This window comes from Tachypleus tridentatus, chromosome 1, assembly GCF_004210375.1.
Source record: "Tachypleus tridentatus isolate NWPU-2018 chromosome 1, ASM421037v1, whole genome shotgun sequence".
NCBI classification, from domain to species: domain Eukaryota; kingdom Metazoa; phylum Arthropoda; class Merostomata; order Xiphosura; family Limulidae; genus Tachypleus; species Tachypleus tridentatus.
The window spans coordinates 80,544,258-80,557,900 of NC_134825.1; the positions used below are offsets into that span (position 1 = coordinate 80,544,258).

Below are 13,643 nucleotides of genomic sequence, written 5' to 3' on the forward strand. Positions count from 1 at the left end.
AATTTAATGAAGATGAAGTTTGAATTTATATGAGAAGCATTTAGGGAAAACTGAATGTATTCAACCGATAACAAATTAAAGCTTATACAATTTATTCATCAATTAAATATATATAATTCAATTACTACCGTAAAGATAGAGTGTAATTTATTGTCTCTGATAAGATGGTCTCATCCCACAGTGACATCTTTTACATTAATTAATCGTTTCGTGAACAATTGTAAGCGTAAGGTAATCCCACTGCATCTGTTTCTTTTCTTTCATAAATTGAGACGAGTAAGTCTGCCTTCTTTCTGTCATCTTATATTGTACAACTCGGAAACAATAATACGTCGTCTGCCTTCATTCTGTCATCTTATATTGTACAACTCGGAAACAATAATACGTTTTCTGCCTTATTTCTGTATTCTTATATTGTACAACTCGGAAACAAAAATATGTTGTCTGCCTTCTGTCTGTCGTCTCATATTGTACAACTCAGAAACAAAAATACGTCGTTTGCCTTCTTTCTGTCATCTTATATTATACAACTCGGAAACAAGAATACGTTTTCTGCCTTCTTTCTGTCATCTTATATTGTACAACTCTGAAACAAGAATACGTTGTCTGCCTTCTTTCTGTCATCTTATATAATACAACTCGGAAACAAGAATACGTTTTCTGCCTTCTTTCTCTCATCTTATATTGCACAACTCGGAAACAAAAATATATAGTTTGTGATCTTTCTGATCTCTGATATTGTGATATTGCATAATTCATTTTTTTCTACTTTAAACACTTGTCTCTATGTAGAAGAATAATTAACTTTTAAAAAGTCTAGATTACTAAGGAAAAGCGCCCTCGGTGGACTCAGTAGATAGCCCGACGTGGTTTTGCTATAAGAAAACACATACACACTAAGCAAACATGAAACATGAAATAAAGCACTCAGCAGCAAAAAGGAAAAACAGATTACACAAATATTGACTAGAATGTTTTCAGTTCGGTTTAGAACCTTTAACACTTTCTCCAAAATATCGATTTAAAATAACCAACTAAGTTATTTAAATTTTAAACCTAATTATGAAAAACCCAACTAAACATCTGATTTTGGTGTATCCATTTATATGAACTATGTGGTATACCATTTAAGTATATTACTGAATTCTACTGAACAAATTGTGATGTCATGAATCAGGAGGTAAGCTGAATGTAAATTGAGTTTTATTGCACATTAACAAAATGATATAGTGTGACTATTGCCACGTTCCTTTACTTTCTGTTGTGTTTACGAAATATCGCTTAGTATTACAGCTAAAGTAGGAATTTCGCTTTTTTTCTCCTCAAATATTTTTTGTTGTTGTTTTGTGTGGATATATTTTTCTTTAAAAAAAGTCATACAATATAATGGAATGTGAAAATATCCAATAAAATAATAATGCAGCAGTTTACCACTTACAGGCTACGCGGTTTTATATAGTCGTACTTAGTAACCTGATTTTCCTACTGCAGCTATAACGATACAACAGAATGTTTTTACCGGAGGCGGTAGCTTTTTTATTCTCAAGTGCCTTTGAACTTCACTCTGCACATGTGGCATACTATCAAACATTATACTTGTTTCCTTGTACTGTCCTTGCTTCATACGCGCCTAGCAGTGCTGTCATAACCAAACTATGGTTTATACATCCTCTACAGTACTTTATATTAAAGTCTAGTGTGAAATATTGATACACTGGGATATACATTTGTGTGTGTGTGTAATTCGGTTTCCACTCGCATAATTCCTTCATTCGGAATTTTCTAATAGTGACATCATTTTTCTAGAAAGAGAAAGTCGTTCAAAAATAAATGCTTCCATTTGGTAAACATATCACATGATGCAAACTATGAAACTGAAATAAAGACGAACTGTTGGGCTTGTGTTAAAAAAAAAAGAAAAGAAAAGAGTGGCACATCCTTCTATTCGAAAATGTATATATTATTGGCGCACATCACTCTGACGTCATGCTAGACAGTTGAATTAATTGTAACAAACGAAAAAAAAGTTAATTGAAGTAAAGCAGTTTGTTGTTATGAAGGAGTAGTTAAAATAAGCTGTTTTATCAAAATTTGAGGAATGTTTTCCTGTAACAAACATTATGTATGAAGTAATAATCAGTGATGACGAGAAACCCACTTGTTGAGAAATTTATATGCAAAAACGGCTCGTTTGGGCTGAGAAAACACTTTTACATAGAAGAGCGAACAACGTTTCGACTTTCTTCGGTCATCGTCAGGTTCACAAAGAAAGAGGTAACTGACCGGAAGCTGACCACATGTTTGAAAGGGGTTGTGTAACTGTGTGTCGAAATGTAGAGGGCGGTATTGATGTTTGAATATATAATTTTATTTATTTTATTAATATAGGTATAAAGGCGTTCCTTTATATTGGTTTATTTTGGGTTTAAGTTGTTGTATAAGTAAGGCTTCTTTAATTTTGCGTTTGTTTATGTTTGTTTCTTTATTTAGTATTTGAGTGTTTTCTAAATATAAAGGAACGCCTTTATACCTATATTAATAAAATAAATAAATTATATATTCAAACATTAATACCGCCCTCTACATTTCGACACACAGTTACACAACCCCTTTCAAACATGTGGTCAGCTTCCGGTCAGTTACCTCTTTCTTTGTGAACCTGACGATGACCGAAGAAGGTCGAAACGTTGTTCGCTCTTCTATGTAAAAGTGTTTTCTCAGCCCAAACGAGCCGTTTTTGCATATAAATTATGTATGAAGTGTTTACTTCAAACACTGGTAATAGATAAGAGAGTAATGGGTCTTCTTTTATTTAATGATGTTATCGCTGATGTCTATATTTCTGTTGATATATCATATTAATACTGACAACAAATTCTGGTATTTTGAAATTTTTATAGAAAAGTAGAAATCAACTGGCTGCTATAACTTAATATGACCAAACTTCAAACAGGATATAAAAATGTCATCTGTGGAAACACACAAAATATGAGCTTTTAACAATGTCTTTTCTTCATCTTGTTAATCTTAGAAGAAAATTTTAAAAAGTTAAAACTCATTACCTTACCAGTATGAATGAAAACCTAGAGGAATAAAATATGGATAGACAGATAAAAAACAATATGATAATTGGTAAAAAAAGCACTTTTGTGTAGAATTACATGACTTCAGTTCACCTTACATATAATATCCTTGGGAATTAAAAGCTGTCTATGTTGAGGCTCTCAAAGATTTCTTTTTTTCTGTTGTTTTCAAACTATTTAGAGCTGACAAGCCTGCCTAATACGACTGTACTCGGCAGTGTCATGGCGCCAAACAAAAGTATGCAACGAAGACCAACGTTTCTCATAAGTGGAACAAGCGAGGTTCTGTGTAAGTTCCAAGTTAATGAGAACTACATACATGAATGTAACCTAACTATACTCAAAAATATTTTGACTTCAAACCAAAATGCACAATAAAAAGTGAAGCTAGTTAAAAATGGGGCAAAATCAGTACGTACATCTTTCTGAAATAATTAAAAAGTGAAATACACAAAAACTGCGTAAAAATGTCTATAACACCTAGTCATGACATCATAAGCTCCATAACTGAAGTGAAACCTCTTAAAAATGAGGCATCCTTAGTCCAGCCAGTTGTTTTTAAATTGGTAAGGGCTGATTAATATCGACAGATCATCCCGCCTAATATGTCTGCTGTCTACACTGTCATGGCGCCAAGTAAAATATGCAGTAACAAGTGACGTCTCTTAGAAATGGTGTTCTGGAGCTGTGGTAAGATGAGTAAAGTTCCATTTCACATATAGACATCCTGTGTCTGTGCTGTGACATATGAAGAGCTCTCACGCCGAACTGGAACAACGCCCTCAGCTTTAATATAGCTCTTTCTGAATGCCTAAAACGCCATTTGTTGGCATTCAACTGGTACGTGGAACCTTAGTTGGTAAAGGTTTCCGGTGAAAGAAGATTATACCCGACTCTAGTAAGAAGAAATAAACTTCAAATTATAATGGGGCATGTCATGAAAGCTAAAAAAAAATCTATCTGATAATTGCAATGAATTCTAATCGTTTTGAAAAATTTTCACTGTGAAATTCATAAAAATATGCAATTTAGCCTATACAAAATGTTGTTGCTGCTGTTGTTATTGTAAGTGACAACTCTAAAACGTTTTTTAGTCATGTTCTATTGAAAAGGTATTTCAGGAAAATTTGTAAATAATTTCATAACTAATTGATTATAATAAAAACACTCATACACAGTGCTTATAATCTAGAAAGTATAGCTACTCTACTGATAACCATTAGTTCAGGAATATCTTTATCATGAGATTTTTGTTCTATATTGGTTCGAACAAAAATATTGAATGGATGTTTGTTTCTTTCAAGACATTTTCAAAATAGTGATTTACCTAGGCATATGTGCGGGAAAATGAGAACCCAGTCACATGTACGTTTATATATACATATATATATATATGTATTCAATAAATAAGAGTAATAGTACGACCAATTGTGCAGAGCCAGACCTTTATTCAAAAATCAGTTTTTCATCTTTAACATATGTCTTTAATCAAATTGAAATAAAATAAATTACTGAGTTTAATGTTAATTATCATACATCATATGTATTTTATTCAACAATTACTAGTGTTAACTACGCGTGCTAACCTAAAGTATATACGAAACTAATCCAGAATAAGTCGAAAATTTACAATACTAGAAATGCTCTATATCATTGGTATTTAAAAGTCAGTTGCAACACTAAACTGCTTGTATATTTAGTTTCCTCTGTAACAGACGAATATACATTTCACACTTAATGACTCCGTCTTCAATTTCTTTCATGACTGTTTGTCTTGACTTTGACGTTCATTATTACCCTTCATTGATAGCATGTGCAGGTTCAAAATGAGTTACGTCTAAAGTAACCTATCAGTTTATTATGGTGTGAAATCACAAGAAATGATGTCTTTCCCTTGTTGCTGCTAAACGGAAACTCAAACAATAGTGATGTCATGAGTCTCGTATTGATTTATTCAAATATTTCATGTATTTAAGCTTTGAGATTGAACTTGGACAATTTTGTTTTTGATTTTCCAAAGGCTATTTTCAAAGTAAATATTTTATTATTTCATACCTTCACATAAGCAATCTAATCTGCATGTTATTTTTGTCATAACGCCTGTTAGCACTCATGCACATATGTGTATGTGTGTGTGTGTGTATATATATATATGTTTTAAACAGTTATAAACAAATATTACAAATAAAACATATCTATTTCTAGCTACACTTATGCCATAATAGTAATGAATAGTCTTTAGTGATTATCTTCAACAGGATCTTGGATGGTCAGATGCTTTGTAGACTTCTTCAGGGTCAATGCTAATTTGAAGTGGTATGTTACAGGTAAGACAGATAGTTATCACCACCCACTGCAAAACTTTAGCTACTCTTTACCAAAAAATAATGGGTTTAACAATAGTACTATAACGTTTCTGCGGACTTACAACGCTAAATTCCGGGTTTCGATACCCTTGGTAGGCAGAGCACAGATAGCCCATTGTGTAGCTTTGTGCTTAATTCAAAACAACAACAACAGCAACTATAACGTTTCACCCTCTCACCCACCCACCAACATCCACACGGTTGAAAGGAAAAGTATATACAGCGACGAGGTTTAATCCCACAACCTGCAGATTACGAGTCGAGCGCCCTAACTAACAGACCATGCCAGACTGCTTACCTTTGGTGGTTTCTCAAAAATAAATTAAAACATTTGAAAGAGGAAATTAGCAAGTCATTTATACGGTATTGAAAAAAGCAAGAACAGCCATTGTGCATGCATAACAAAATATGGTTACTTTAGTGAATTAGAAATGTTTGAAAATTTTAAAAGCAAATTTCGATTGTTGAAAAAGTTTTGAAACTTATACTAGAAAATATATTTTATTCAGTAACCTAATGCATTGTTGATATCTAAATATAATAGCTCACAATTCTTTCAAAGATAAGTACCATTGATCAGTATAGTAATCTAATTAAAGTACACAACTGCATCTTTTTCGGAATAGTTCTTATCTTTATTTCTCTGTTTCTTAAAGGAACTCTCGCATTTATGAAGAACAGAAAATGAAAAATAAAACTAGCAACAAATCCTTGAAAAGATTTCATCATAATCATTAATTGATGGTTCCTCGCTGGTTCAGCGATAAGTCTACAGATTTACAACGCTAAAATCAGGGGTTCGATTTCTCTCAGTGGACTCAGCAGATAGCCCGATGTGGCTTTGCTATAAGAAAACACATACACACACATATTAATTAATATTACAAATTCACGTACAAATACCGACGAAACAGATTAGCTATTAATAATTTAGATTATTATAAGTTCCGTTGTCCAAGCTCAGCTTAATATATTCAAAAAATAAAAAAACTTTAATTACAAGGTCAACCTTAGAAAATGATTCTGTTCTACCGGATATTCATCTTGATAAAGACTGTATTTGTAAATGGTGCAACTAGGAACGTGCTAGAATGAAAGATGCATCATTTTAAATCTAGAACTGCAGGTTATGTTACATTGTTTCAAATTTAGAATTGCAGATTTTGTTATTACATTGTTTTAAATCTAGAACTTCAGATTTTGTTACATTGTTTCAAATTTAGAACTGCAGATTTTGTTAATACATTGTTTTAAATCTAGAACTTCAGATTTTGTTACATTGTTTTAAATCTAGAACTTCAGATTTTGTTACATTGTTTTAAATCTGGAACTTCAGATTTTGTTACATTGCTTTAAATCTAGAACTGCAGATTTTATGTTTCTTCAAAGAGGCTGTAACTTTGATTTTATCATGGGAATTAAATAAAATTCAGAAAACAATATTTGATAAATCTAGATAAACGTGTTTACCATGTGGTATGATTGTGAAAGAAGTTGTAATCACAAATTTTTAATCATTCTCTGACTGTAATAACTCAAAATACGTAAACATGGAATAGATTGGAATACGCAATGATGACATAACTCCTACATTAAAGCTTTTTATCTTCCTTGTTAGAAGTGCAGAGAATCTTTGAATGCTTAGATCTCCGTGGCCCAGCGGCTAATCTTAGAGCTTATAACGATAAAAATAGGGTTTTCTATGCTCGCAGTAGGTACAATGAGGTACCCATTTTGTAACTCTATGCTCCATAACAAGCAAACAAATTTCTATATTTATAGAATAGTACACGGATATAAATAACTTTCTAGAAATAGAATTTCAATCTTTTTTTTTTTGTCCTGTGTAAAGTTTTCGAACAGGAACAGCTTCCTTAGTTTTTCCTCGCATCCTTAATACTTTCAAGATTCATGGCTCACATTCCTTTGACGCAAAAACGCACTCCACACTTTGGAGCAGTGGGTGCGCCATAAGAATAATGGTCAAACGCACTAATTAGGAACGGCTATGCTCTGATAGTCCTTATATATGTTTAAGAGAAATTGCTTAAAGAACATAATCTCCAATATCACAGTCTTTGAAGATATGCAGTCATCCAAACAAGAACACTAAAATAATACATACGCTTCCGGTCTACTAACATTAAGATTAACATCAGTGTAATGTCACTTCGGTGTAACAGATATACATAATGACACGCAGTATACACATATTAACAACATGAGTTTGTTAGCCTTGCATCTACTCATAACAACAATAGCTGTGTTTGTTTCGTTTCAGTATAGTCTTATAAGCAACAATATTGTAATGATGAAGGTGCAAACTACCTCTATCTAACAATAGCAATGGTTTAGTGATGACACAGCACACTAATATCAACAATATAGGCAGTTTAATAACTTATACCAACAATAACAGCATACCAGTATGAAGAACAGTGATGGCTTAGTACCACAACAGTATACTTGTATAACAATAACACTGTTTAACTGCAGTGCAACGTACCTGTATCAACAACAATAGTGGTTAGTACAAAGCCGTATACGTAAACAATAGCTATGTGGTTCTTGGGGTAAGTTCGTATTAGCAATATCATAATTATTCTCTTACCGTTACGTTATACTCAGATCGTCAATCGCGAATTTTTGGCGGTGGTACTGAATATATATAAGTCGTAACATGAGCCAACTACACCCATCAACTCATTGAAATTAGTTCTTTACATTTGCAGTAAATATATATAAACAATAAAATTCGTGTTGTTGTTTTTCGCTATAGTACTCTTTTCTGAAATTAATGGAGATTTAAAACTTTCGCAAGTGTCACTAAGGATTGCAAGATGATCTATAAGAACAGTGAACTGCCATTTCAACTAACGTTTGACTTTTGTCTTTCATTTTACATGTAATTGAAACGCTTCTCTCGCAAAGATAAACAAACGTATAGTAACAGTACGAACTCGGCTGCTGGTAAAAGCTGACGTAGTTAAATCGGTAATTATTTTAGACACTTACAAATACGATAAACCGTCAGTCTACAATGTTTATTCATCTCTGTCATATTTATTATCAGAAGTGTTAGCTGCCTTTCGGACGGAAAGATTCAGCAAGAGGGGTTTATGTGCTTATGTATAAACAACTCGTTCGCGAGGAGTGTTTATTTTTCAGAGAGCTTGATTTCTCCATGTAAATATATGATTTTGTTGGTAACATTAAGAATGTTTACTTTATTTTATAACATCCAGCCCTCAGTGTTATGTTATGTTATAAAAACTAACGATGGTAATAAGGTGTTTTGATTGGCGAAACTCTAAGTATATTTAATCTGCAAGCACATTTTCATTGGTGAATTTAGTGTGCGACCTAATTTCCATTGGTGACCCACAGTATATATATACACTGTAGAACTTGTTCAGCCAGGCGATCATGATTGCACACTACTGCCTGATGCCGGAATTTTTATTGTAACAAACCTATATCAAGGAGTCAACTTGCATGCGTCTTGACAAAGTTTCTTCAGATCTAACTGTAGGTCGACAACGCCCTTCAAGATAAAGTTAAAGCAGAAAAAAGGCAAAAAATTATACGTTTTAGTTTGATTTTTGAATTTCACGCAAAGCTATACGAGGGTTATCTGCGCTAGCCATCCCTAATTTTGCAGTGTAAGACTAGAGGGAAGGCAGCTAGTCATCGCCACCCACCGCCAACTCTTGGGCTACTCTTTTACCAACGAATAGTGGGATTGACCGTCGAATTTTAACGCCCCCACGGCTGAAAGGGCGAGCATGTTTGATGTGAAGGGGATTCGAACCCGCGATCCTCGGATTACAAGTCGAATGCCTTAATAACCTAACCAGGCCGGGCCCACACACAAAATTATATTGGAGCTACGTAGCATAACTCAACAGTTATGTCATTAGATGAGATTGCTATGATCCCAACTTTTACAAACATTTGTCATGAAAATGGCTGTTAATTTTGAACTAAAGCTTTTAAAACCTTTCCAGTTTCAAATATTTGATTATTATCTTGTTAGATGTACCGGGTTATATGCCCAGCTTCATGCAATGAATTTTCAAGTTGGAGGATCCTTTTTTTTTTTAACAAAGCAACCGGAGCCTTCATTTTTCGGATGAGAGTTTTGCTTTATCCATTTTAAAACCACTAATTTTACACTTTTATGAGTGAGAAGTACTAACACTAAATACAAAAAAGTGTGAATTTTCACTCTTCACCACAAAACTTGGTTTCAACCCTACAATAAAATTGCCAAGTATTAATTAACAATATTTCAAGAAGACATTTTTCCGAAAAATAAGTTCAGTTTTAAAGGCATACATTTTTAGACGTTAGTTTTTTTAAAAACTATGTTCATCAGTTTTTATAATAATCATGAAATTATTGTAATGTAATTGATATTTTTAATAGATGTTTTTATCTTTTTTCACATGCTACATTTCATTCTGTTTATACATTCACAATATTGTTTACATGACATGAGTGAGAACTTAGGGTGTGAATTCTCATCTTGTCACTAACAAGAGATGTGGTTCCAACAAACACAGCCAAATCGCATGTTGTTTTTCTTTCTTAATGTGAGTTGATTTAAAATGTTGTTATGCAAGGTTTCCCACTTCCAAGGAGAACAGTGAAGTTTTCCTTGTTCGAAATATTGCGTCCTTTTGTCTCCACATCATTTAACGATCTGAAAACGAATATTCTTTCTCAAAAAGGCTGTAATATTTTCATACAGTCACACGTTATCCGTGGTGGCAATGTGATACCGAATGGTCTTAAATTTGCTGTGAACCAAATATATAAACACGTCGTCTTTGGCACCACAGCTTTCACCTGACAGGATACCCACTGTATTACAGATACAATTAACTTATTTCGCGCTCGCGTGATTGCTTTACTTTTCTATGCATCTCACATGAGACTTTGGTTCGGGATATTTCTCTATATATTTGATTGTATAATTTAATAATTTTCGAAGGACTATTTATATAGAATATTCCATTTATAAAATACTGAAAGTTCATTTAACTAGAAGCGACGCTATTTAGAACTTGAACAAATATCTGTGTTGCAATGTCAAGAGTTTTAGTTTTGCTTTTATTGTTGGATTTAAATTGCTGAAAAGAATGAACTAAAACTCCTATTGGTTCATGGCATTGTGTATATATAATTTTTAATGGTGGTTAAAAGCTGTTGAAAACATACATTTCATATGCCTGTTAAGCACAATACAATTAATCACACACTGCTTGAAAGAAAAGCTTAGTAGAAACTATAAATTGAGAATATCTTCAATTTTTATTTTTGTCGTCTGATGTTGCGTAGTTATCACTGGTGAAACGCTGCTTGTTATTTCGGTTTTGTTTTTAGTATAATTGTATTGCCGATTTCCATTTAAAATATGAGTATATATTAATGTAAGAACCACAAAATAACAAATAATGGTTGTACAAGAAAACCATAAAGTTTTCAGTGAATAACTTCAAACTGGTAAAGCGAATAATAGCCTCAAATTCATGAACTCGTAAACCGTATGCAACTAAGGAACAAAAACTAATCAAATATATAAAATATATCTGAAGTAGCGTTTGCACACGTTAGGTTGAAAACTGTAGTTTCTACTATTGTCTCGGGAGAAATCACGAGACACTGTTTCGGTCATGTCCAATACTTTTTCATATGATCGAAAAGTAATGTATGCGAATCTTGTCATTTTGTTAGTACTACTGACAAATTAACATTAGTACTATAAGGTCTACTGATATAAAGTTACTGTTCGTTTGAATCCTTACTTTCAGCATACGCTGAAACTGGGACCCCTTAGTAGTTCTGGTTATTTATTTCTAGTTTTAGAAACACAAACGAAAACGTGTCATAAAATTAGGTTTGTAATAGGTGAAACGAGCGCTTAAGAACAATGTAAACGTAAAGAAATAAACTTGACGATTTAAGTTAATTTTACGAAAAAATTAATGTAATATGAAGTCGTAACCGATAAGACTAGACACATTTAAAGTTTTTAGTTTACTTTTTAGCTGTCTAGTAAAATTATTGTACAAGGTCGTATATGATGCTTTTATTTCCTAAGTTCTAGACTATTGCGCATGAGATGTCAATTTAACCATCACTAAAATTTTCTGAGACTAAGATTAATTACGTCTTTGTTGTGACTGACTTCGTGTTTGTTCCTCGTCATTAATCACATTTATTTGATTGTACCTGCAATACATATCGCACAAAAATCCCATTAACACAGCGTGTAATATATGACGATTAATTAAAAAAAAGACCTTTTAAACTCAAAACCAATTATCTTTTCAATCGATATTAAAAAAAGAACAAAATGAAAGATTCTTTATTGCCACGGGACACTTTTAAAATAGCTCAAAGAAATATCTTTACCCAGCAAAAATATAAAAAGAGAGAGAAATACTGAAGTTACACACAGAATTACTCGTAATTTTATGGTAATGGTAATTTTACACGATTAGAAATTAATTTATGCAAGCTAGGGTTAAAACATCATAGTCTTTTAACGGTTTATAAGTACAGACAAGGCTTAGTACCTCAAAGAATAAACAATAATTTGTTTTTCAGTTTCAACTGAGAGATGTTAAAATAGGATCAACATGAAAATGAATTATAAATGTATGGACTTCGGTTAAAATGTTTGACATAAACCATATTTCATTCACGCTTTATACCCATTTTCAAAAAGCTTTCATAATCTTATATTTTGTTGCAATGTTATGAGAGTAAACAGAATTGTTTGATAACTTTTTATCGATTCAGTTCTTTCAGCCACTCATACAAACTATACTCACAATTTTCTTTTACATTTGTTTTATATAAAACAAATGTAAAAAAAATAAATACTATTTAAAAAATTAGATATTATATATATATAAAGCTCAAAAAAACGAGGACTCCATTAGCTGTGTTCCCCATTGTAAGCCTTCAGATTTACAACACTAAAATCAGGATCTCAGTTCTCCTTGGTGGACACAGCAGATAGTCTCATGTGGCTTTGCTATAAGAAAACACACATCTATTAGTTGTTTGTGAGGCTTTTGAACTGTACTTGATTTTTAGCGATCCCTTGTGTTAATTCTTTCAAGGCTACATATATATATATATATATATATATATATATAGTATGTGTCATCTACCTCTGAATATCTATCTTACAATATGAAAATGTTTTTGGCATTTTTCTTCATTTCTTGGGTACATTGTGGCCCACTATTGTAGCTGCAGACAAAAATCACTCTCTAGTATTATGTTTTAGTCTTCTCTTTTCTGTCACTAATGATCAATAAATCAGGCTTATCGTACTTCTTGATTCAATGCACTGGATACTAAATAAGATAATAAGAACGTTCTATTCACACAACGCAGCTCATTCATTCAAAGCAACCTATTCGTTGTTATATCTCACTGAACCTATGAAGGTCAAGAAACTTTAACTATCTAAAGCAACTACAAATTGTGTCTTTGAAAAATATTCTACGGATAAAGTGGTTAAAATGAAACGTTAGCTTATTTATGAATCGATGCTCTTTATGAGACGTCGACAATTTCATTTAGATGCACTTCGACTAAGTAAGATTTCATGCAAATACATATTACAAAGCGTTATTCCCAAAGGTTTTAGATGAATGGCTTTTAAAAAACTGAAACGATTCGGTTTCTCTGATGAGAAACTTAATATTATTGTAAGTTACTTGAAAGAAACTAAAGATACATAAGACAGTTGTAACAAATATATTCTTCCTATTAAATCTTCTGAGTATACGATACTAAACTAAAGTTTCTGAGCAGTATTTTCCGAATAGTAAATGGTAAATTTTATCAAAAGTTGCTTGTTTACGCAAAGCTACACGAGGGCTATCTGCGATAGCCGTCCCTAATTTAGCAGTGTAATACTAAAGGGACGATAGCTAGCTAGTCATCACAACCCACCGCCAATTCTTGGACTACTGTTTTATCAACGAATAGTGGGATTGACTGTAACATTATAACGCTTTCACAACTGAAAGGGCGAGCATGTTTGGTGCGACGGGGATTCGAACCTCCAAACCTTGGATTACGAATTGATTGCCTTAACCACCTAGCCATGCCGGGCCCACACACAAAATTACATTGAAGCTGCATAGAACAAGTCAGCATTTATGTG

The 13,643-nt window shown here is 32.7% G+C and overlaps 1 pseudogene across 3 annotated transcripts in view; it reads left to right on the forward strand.

The window, feature by feature from the left end:
• The window catches only part of LOC143253218 (octopamine receptor beta-2R pseudogene), a 142,564-nt pseudogene that overhangs the window by 25,029 nt on the left and 103,892 nt on the right, over positions 1–13,643 (forward strand). Inside the window, exon 2 of one of the 3 annotated variants that reach the window (XR_013029452.1) lies at positions 6,106–6,666. The exons of the other annotated variants lie outside the window; for them this stretch is intronic. The product of XR_013029452.1 is annotated as an octopamine receptor beta-2R pseudogene, transcript variant X2 (transcript). Of the gene's footprint in view, positions 1–6,105; positions 6,667–13,643 lie in introns of those variants that run through there. 3 annotated transcript variants of the gene reach the window in all.